Below are 8501 nucleotides of genomic sequence, written 5' to 3' on the forward strand. Positions count from 1 at the left end.
ATATCGCGGCCACCGTTTTATAGTTTCGAACGTGATCGATTATATCCGAAACCTATCCATTTTTGGAAATCTTAATATCGTTGGAAAGATTATTCAATAACCTTCGCATGGAACCATCGACGGGCAAATTCCGGTATAAATAAAGTAAAAGAAATTAATTCCATATAAATAAGACCAATACACGTACTTGAATACGCCAATACACGTACTTGAATACGGGGTGTTACAAAACCATATGTAAATGCACTTATTTATATATATATATATATATATACACACACACACACACATCATGCCTGGATAGGAAACAAGGTTTAGCATGCATTTTAAAACCTTAACCTGGGCTGTGTAGCTTTACCATCCTAAGTTCACGCAGGGCTATATGGGTTTAGTTTACCCCCTAAATGGGCTTAGTGCGTGTTAGCCACATGAAATAGAGATATCATACATGGTCGGGGATTCCCTTGTACCCCTCGCCCTCGATGATACATATATACATGTATAGACTCAGGGGATTCCCTTGTACCCCATAAGTACACAGTCATCAAGACCAACCCTTATGTCGGTAAACATGAGTTTCCAATTTCCATCTTTCGAACTCACACCTTCACGGCTAGCCATCACAACCTCCATTATTGTCCAATTAAAACATTTAACACATAACCAAACCACCAATTCTAGGAGTCAATTATTAATGCATTATTAAGTGGTATCATCATACCGATTATAACTTTCAAGCAATAACATTAGCCAATACTTAGAGGATTTCCTTGTACTTCACAAAATCCATTATTAAAATCATTTGGGATATTCCCGTATACCCCGTAAGGTTTTCATTCTAATAATCACTTAGGGGATTCCCTTATACCCCACAAGATTTTTAAAACATCCTTAACCATTTAACCATTTACACCATACATTAGTTTTAAGAAACAAGCTAAACCAAGAGATAATGCACAAATCAAAATCAATTATGCGAGTAGGTTGAGTTTATTGCCAATTTCCATGCCAAAATAATCCATTTGGGGATTTCATTGTACCCCTATTTCCATCCACCGTTCCCATGCACCCCAATGCATTTACCAACCGTCAATTTAAGCACAATAGTTTTATAAATATCATGGAAGAAGCATTTAAATAATTTATATTAAAAACCCTTAACCCATAGTTCAAAACCCAATATCAATGTTCCATGAATAATACTTTAAATCACATGCTTTTACAAAAAAAATGATAATAAGGGTAAAGTAACATACCTTAAATATCAAGAAGTAAGGAGAGAAATCATCTTGGGAAGCCTCAATTGGTTAATCTCTTGAAAACTCTAAGAGTTTTTTACCGTCAGGATTTAAGAGTGTTTGAGAGTCTATTTGATGTGTTTATGAGGGCTAAGTATAACCTAAGGAGGTTATAAGACGTGGGTTTCAAGTTGGGAAAAAGAAAAAATGTCCAGAATGCCCTTAACTTAGAAGCTGGAAAAAGGTCGCCTTTGATTACGAGTCAACCCTTGACTCGTAACCCCTTCTTACGACTCATAACCATGAGTCGTAACCAAGTCAGTGACCAAGATCTCGATACACTGTCAACCTTATGACTCAACAAGCTTACTAACAATACCCTATGACTCGTTACATATCCACACGGCTCTTAGTTAGCCACTCATACTCAAGAGTAAAATTATGCTACAAAATTACATGATTTGGTCATGACTCCTCCTAACGACTCGTTACGAGCCTTAACGACTCGTGCCCTCAAGTCATACCCAGGATACAAACCCAACACCATACACAAGTCACCTTATGATTGGGCCACCTGACTAATCAAGGCACCTTATGATACAAGTCAAATGGTCACCCTAATTTTTGAAGACATAATTGAAGGCCATCACTTAAAGGTTCAAGACTTGGTCACCCCGAGGGCATAAAAATTTGTAAGAAAGACCCATTTTCAGCCTACCATTCATTAAGGTCGTGAGTGAAAGATTACTTAGAGCATTGAGGACTTGATGATTCATGATTTTGGACACTTAATGGTTCATGATTTTGGGACATCTTCATTGAGGGAATTTTGGTCACTCCACTTTGCCCAAAATTCACTCCATGGTTGCCCCTCTCATTAAGGGTAGTGTAGTCATTTTGTCTTTTTTTGATAATGTACTATAAGTAGAACCTTTTAGGGCTTATTTCCTTAGTTGTTCATTGATGTGAGACTTAAAACATGGTACCATATTTAGTTGTATGGATTAGAATAGCCACCAAACTAAAATGAGGGCAACAAGTGTGTATATCACTTGTGTTGCAATGTTAGCTTGATACGTTGGTGTTTAGAGGAGTTAGAGTTTCTCTTGTGTCAACATAGGAGTTAGGTGTTTGTCGTGTGTAGTGTTAAGGGTCCAAGAGTGCATCAAATTCTTGGGTTCTTAAGACTATACCTTCACTTGTCCAACTATTTATCCCTTTTGTTTATGTAGTAATCGTTTGTTTGTTGTTCTTGTACTCCAACCCGTGAGATATTGTTATTGTTATCTTGTTCATCATCTTGTGTTGTTAACTTAGTTTGGGTGGTTGTTTTGGTGTTGAAACACACCATTTTATCTCATTTTTGTTGTTGTTGTAGTGAATCCGAGAGTGGCCTCCAAAAGGTTCTCGGATCCTTAAGATTAGTAGACTATTTTGGAGTGTGTTTTGTGTATTCCTTGGTCTTCTTGTATCATTTGGTATCAGAGCATGGCTTGATATTGTTCCCACAAGATTAATCTTGGGCTTGTAAACTTGAAAATAATTTATTTTATTGAAAAACTAAAAATTCCAAAAAAATAGCAACCTGCCCGTTTTGTGTTCTTGGCCAAAAATTGTGTTCTTGTGGTGTTATTGGCTGCGATTTTCTCTTGAGTCTTTTACTTGTGTGTTTGTATTGTTAGTTTTGTTCTTCACTAACATTTTGAGTCGATCTTTGTTTGAGCTTTAAATATTGATATTGCTGTTGTGAACATAGACTTGAGTGATTGTTGTTGAACATTGTTGTGGTGGACTGTTTTTTCCATGTGGTTGTTGTTGGTGTTCTTGAAAAAAAAGTTGTTGTGGTGTTCTTGTTGTTCTTAATCTACTCTCATAGCTTGACCAACATAAAGGTGCCTAATAGATCTAAAAAGGTGGAATATAAAGTTACAAGACTTGTTGGTGAAAGATTTGATCACATCACTCTTGACTTGACCACAACTTTTTCAACCACTTTTCCTATTTCAAGGGCCTTGTTTTGTGGGAATAGTACGAGTCAAGTAACACCTTTTTGAAGATTGAAATTTACAAAGGTTCTAAGACTTACACTTTCCCTCCAAAACCAATTTCATCCATTCTAAATTGAGAAGTGACCAAAAACATCAACTTGATAATTAAAATTAATGAAAGTCATGGACAATTATAGGATTACACGTCATCACTTTCATGTTCACGCGATAATTTGAGCTCAAACTTGGATTATTAGTTTCTATTTGTTGATTCTTAGTTTCATTTGTTGACTCTAGTAACTAATCGACAAGCTAGTACTCCTCCACTAGATTATAAATTAGTTTTTGAGTATGTTTATTTGTGTTAGTGTTATTTTGTGATTTTCTTATTTTTGAATCATAGAATTTCTTGGTTCAAGTTTTGACATCATTTTATTAAGTCTTTAAACAAAGAATCCATTCCGACCAAGGAGTAGACTCACCCATCGACTCATCACGAACTACAAGTCGACTTGCAACACTTGTGAATCCAAGTGTGAGACGATCAAGTGTGTGAGAGTACGGTGAGGTTGTTTTGAACTAACTTGTATTTTGCTTTGTAGGCTTGTTTTTTTTTAGGTACAATTACAAGGGAACCCATGGCTCAACCTCTCAACCCATGGACAACAATGAAACCAATGTCATTTTAGCCTACCTTGACACTATGTCCCGAGACCTAGCTATGGCAAATGAAAAGTGGGATTGTATGGTAGGTCAAAGGGAGTAAGTGGGCTTCCTGAACACACATCAAGAGGAAGGCCGTAGATCATGTAAGCTATGAGGTAAAAATGTTATCCCCTACACTCCTATGAACTTAGAATATTGTGTTGTGGCTAGTAGGATCCAAGTAGGTGTAGTTGAGGATTTGCCTAGGGTAGAGGTGCTCAAGTCTTCTTTATGTGATACTTTCAGTATTGTTAGCTCGCATGAGGACCAAACTCTTATTGTAGGTACGCAAGCACTAGTTGATCCTTTAGATGATGAAATTGATTCTCCTCGTAAGAATGATTTGTGTCCATCTAGTGCTAGCACTTATCACTTGACTCAGGTTTCATTACCAAGTGACAAGAGTATTCACACACTAGTTAACTCTTGTGAAAACCAAGGTGGGTCTACATTGGTATATGAGTTGCCAACAACTAGTGACGATGTGTAAAATGATCAATCAGGTGGAAATGACCTTGATGTGCTTGATTATTTAGGAAACTCGAATTGTGATTGTCTTGGTAAAGGTGGTTTTGCTTGTGAACCCTTGGCTGCCCGTGGTAGTTTGTGTCTAAGTGAGGATTGCTCCTTTGAAAGATAAGGTGATGTGTTCTTAGAAATTCTATCTACTTCTTCTTTATGTGTTTTTTATGTTGGGCATATTCCTAGTGGAGATTTTGAAACTAGTAGTAAGTGCATGCATGAGAACCCTTTATTTGAAGTTGACTTATGGAACACCTTTCTCAATCCTCTTTTTGCTTATGATATTTCCAATGGTGGTAAAGAGGTCTTGCTTAACTTTGAGGATGACACCCTTGGGGAGAATGAGAATGGCTGAGACCTAAGCCCTTGGTTACGTCTTCCATTCGACCCTGGTAACTTCTTAGGTTGTAAAGGATAAATAGTTATTAGTAGGTCCACTTGTTTGAGTGATATTGCTATATGTGTTGCGTGGAATTTATTTTCAATTAGGGCACCTCCCTTTGATAGTGATTTCTTTCACCAACTCCTTTGTAATATTTTTGCTAAGTCCCTCGTGATTAAAACAAATGATGTGTGGTTATATCTCAAGTGTGTACCCCCTTGGCATGTTGATGTTGTTTGTTGTAATAACTCTAACCCTCATATCATGAGGATATCGTGCTTGTTTGTCTGCTCTTTGTTCTTGCAAAGTTTGGATTCGAGGTCGAATCTTTTTCAAGAAGGGGAGGATGATACAAGTCAAATGATCACCCTAATTTTTGAAGACATGATTGAAGTCCATCACTCAAAGGCTCAAGACTTGGTCACCCCGAGGGTACAAAAATATGCAAAGAAGACCCATTTTGAGCCTACCATTCATCAAAGCCGTAAGTGGAAGGTTGCTTATAGCATTGAAGACTTGAGGATTCACGGTTTTGGACACTTAATGGCTCATAATTTTGGGTCATCTTTATTGAGGACATTTTGGTCACTTCACTTTGCCCAAAATGCACTCCATGGCCGCCCTTCTCATTAAGGGTAGTGTAGTCATATTGTCTTCTTTTATAATGTACTATAAGTAGAACCTTTTAGGGATTATTTCTTTAGTTGTTCATTGATGTAAGACTTGAAACATGGTAACACCTTTAGTTGTAGGGCTTGGAATAACCACCAAACCAAAATGAGGGCAACAAGTGTAGATATCACTTGTGTTGCACTGTTGGCTTGATACGTTGGTGTTTAGAGGAGGTAAAGTTTCTCTTGTGTCAATGTAGGAGTTAGGTGTTTGTCGTGTATAGTGTTAAGGGTCCAAGAGTCCACCAAATTCTTGGGTTCTTAAGACTATACCTTCATTTGTCTAACAATCTATCTCTTTTGTTTATGTTGTTATCGTTTGTTTGTTGTTCTTGTACTCCGACCCGTGAGGTGTTGTTGTTGTTACCACATTGTTGCTATTGTTATCTTGTTCTTCATATTGTGTTGTTAACTTAGTTTGGGTGGCTATTTTAGTGTTGAAACACACCATTTTATCTTGTTCTTCTTGTTGTTGTAGTGAATCCGAGAGTGGTTTCCAAAAGGTCCTCGGATCCTTAAGATTAGTGGACTGTTTTGGAGTATGTTTCGTGTCCTCCTTGGTCTTCTTGTATCACCTTACGACTAATGGTGTCAAGTCATAACTAAGGCAGTGAGCAAAGCTTAGGAAATTTTTAAGTGCCAAAAATTTGGGGTGTTTTATCTGTCCCAGCATTCTATCAATGAGAGGCTCACATTACACTTGTGACAACCTTTGGGACTTATAGGAACCCCTAAATAGTTGAACGACAGCTCACCATTTGCGAATCCAATCATATTCAATATATTTTGTTTGATCCTAGGTTGCACTCCACCTAGATATGCAGAACTCTTTGACTAATTAGCTATCAACCCTGACGCCTTAGAAAGATTTGGAATTGCTCATATAAGATACTGACAGATTTAAAATCCCCTTTGCAAAATAGGAGAAGGTCAGCTGCGAAGCCTAATTGCACCAGGTCTATTTGGCACATCTCGGATGAAAACCAAAATTAGAATTTCTTTTCAATCTCTTCATCCGCCTAAACAAGTACTTCATTGACAACACACACAAATATGGGGATAGAGGGTCTCCTTTCCTAAGTCCTTTTCTTGCTTTGAAAGGCTCTGTAGGCTTCCCATTTACCAGAAGTGAGTCTGACACTGTATCTATACACATCATAATCCACCCAACAAATTGTTCAGGAAATCCCAAAGCACTCATAATTTGTTTGAATAAGGGCCACTCTAGTGAATCATATGCTTTTTGCATATCCATTTTTAACATTCATCTTGGAGATGTGCCTTTTCGACCATCCCCTTTAATCAACTCGTGGCTCATGATGATATTGTCAACCAACAGCCATCCTGGTACAAAAGCAGTTTGTGATTTATCCACCAGATCATCCATTACTACCTATAGTCTAGCAGTCAAAACTTTGGAAATTATTTTATATAACACATTGCAATATGAGTTGGGCCTGAATCCCTTGATGGTAGAAGGGTTCCACACTTTAGGATTTAGGGTGAAGGATGTGCAATTAATAGGCTGAAATACCTCTATTTTCTCAAACATATCAATAACAACCTGAGTTATATCCTCTCCAATAATGTTCCAAGCTCTCTTGTAAAATATAGAATTAAACCCATCACTCCCAGGAGCCTTGGTATCTTTAATTGAACTAATAGCAAGCTAACCTCCTCACGGGACACTGGTTTAATCAGTGTCAGTTGTTGTTGCCTATTAAGTGAGTAACCTCTTTTATGATCTGCATATTCACAGCAGGCAGAGTAGTGGTTGATTTTCCAAGCAAGTCTTGATAGAACTCAATAATTTTTTAATTCAACCTCTATAGGTGTTTGCAGAAGCACTCCAGTTGCATTAACTAGCTTTCTGATTGTGTTTTGTGCCTGTCTACTTTTATACAAGCATAAAAGTATGAGGTGTTCAATTCTCCCAGTCTAAGCCACTGCACCCTTGATTTTTGTTACATAATACTCTCTTGAATATTCATCCACTTCACTAGATTCCTCCTGTAATTTTCTTCTTCTTGCTGCAACATCTGATTCACCATAGGTATCATTATTTGTTCTTTGACTAGTTTGAGTGCACATTTAGCTTCTTCCACTCTCTTTTCCTCACCATTATTCCCTGCACTATTTAGTTTTTTCAATGCTTGCTTAACTCTATTCTTATTTGGTTGTCTATTCACACTCCATGATGTCTGAACCTCCTGTAGAAACTGTTCATACTCAGCCAGATAATTATAGAATCTGAATAGCTTTGTACTAGACACCACTTGTTGTTCCAATTCAACACAAAGAGGACTATGATCTAAAAGCTGAGGGTCCATACAGATCCAACTATGTGAGGCCAGTTATGAATCCAAATATCATTAACGAGTATCCAGTTAATCTTGTTTTACACATGATTATTAGTCTATGTGAACCGTCTACAACATCTTAAGTTCTATCAATCCCGTATCTTGAATATAATTATTGAAATGCAAGACTTAACTATCTGTTATCTGCAACCCCATCATTCAATCATCACTCCTCAGAATAGTGTTAAAATCACCCATAACTATATGTAGATTAGTAACCCGTCTACTATAAGCCTCAGATCACTCCACAAAGCTCTTCTATTACATAATTTTGCAAACCATATACCCCTGTAATGGATATACCTATATCCATGTGTACCATCGTCATATAACCATGAATAAATTGTTGATGAGTTACCTCTACTCTATAATCCACTATCTCTGGGTTCCATAAGACCCAAATTCGACCTCTAGGATCAACAGTACAATTTGCCATCTAATTCTAATATGGCACTATCTTTCTGATGATATTTGGAGCATTTCTCTCCTTTACTTTATTCTCTAACACTACTAGTAATGCCAACTTCCTATTTTGCAGAAATCCCGGAGTTTATTTTGCCTATATACTTTATTCATCCCCCTAACATTCCATGCTATTACTTGCATTAGTGAATAAAAGCTTGGACAGGCTACAA

The sequence above is a fragment of the Capsicum annuum genome, chromosome 5 (genome assembly GCF_002878395.1).
Source record: "Capsicum annuum cultivar UCD-10X-F1 chromosome 5, UCD10Xv1.1, whole genome shotgun sequence".
NCBI lineage: Eukaryota > Viridiplantae > Streptophyta > Magnoliopsida > Solanales > Solanaceae > Capsicum > Capsicum annuum.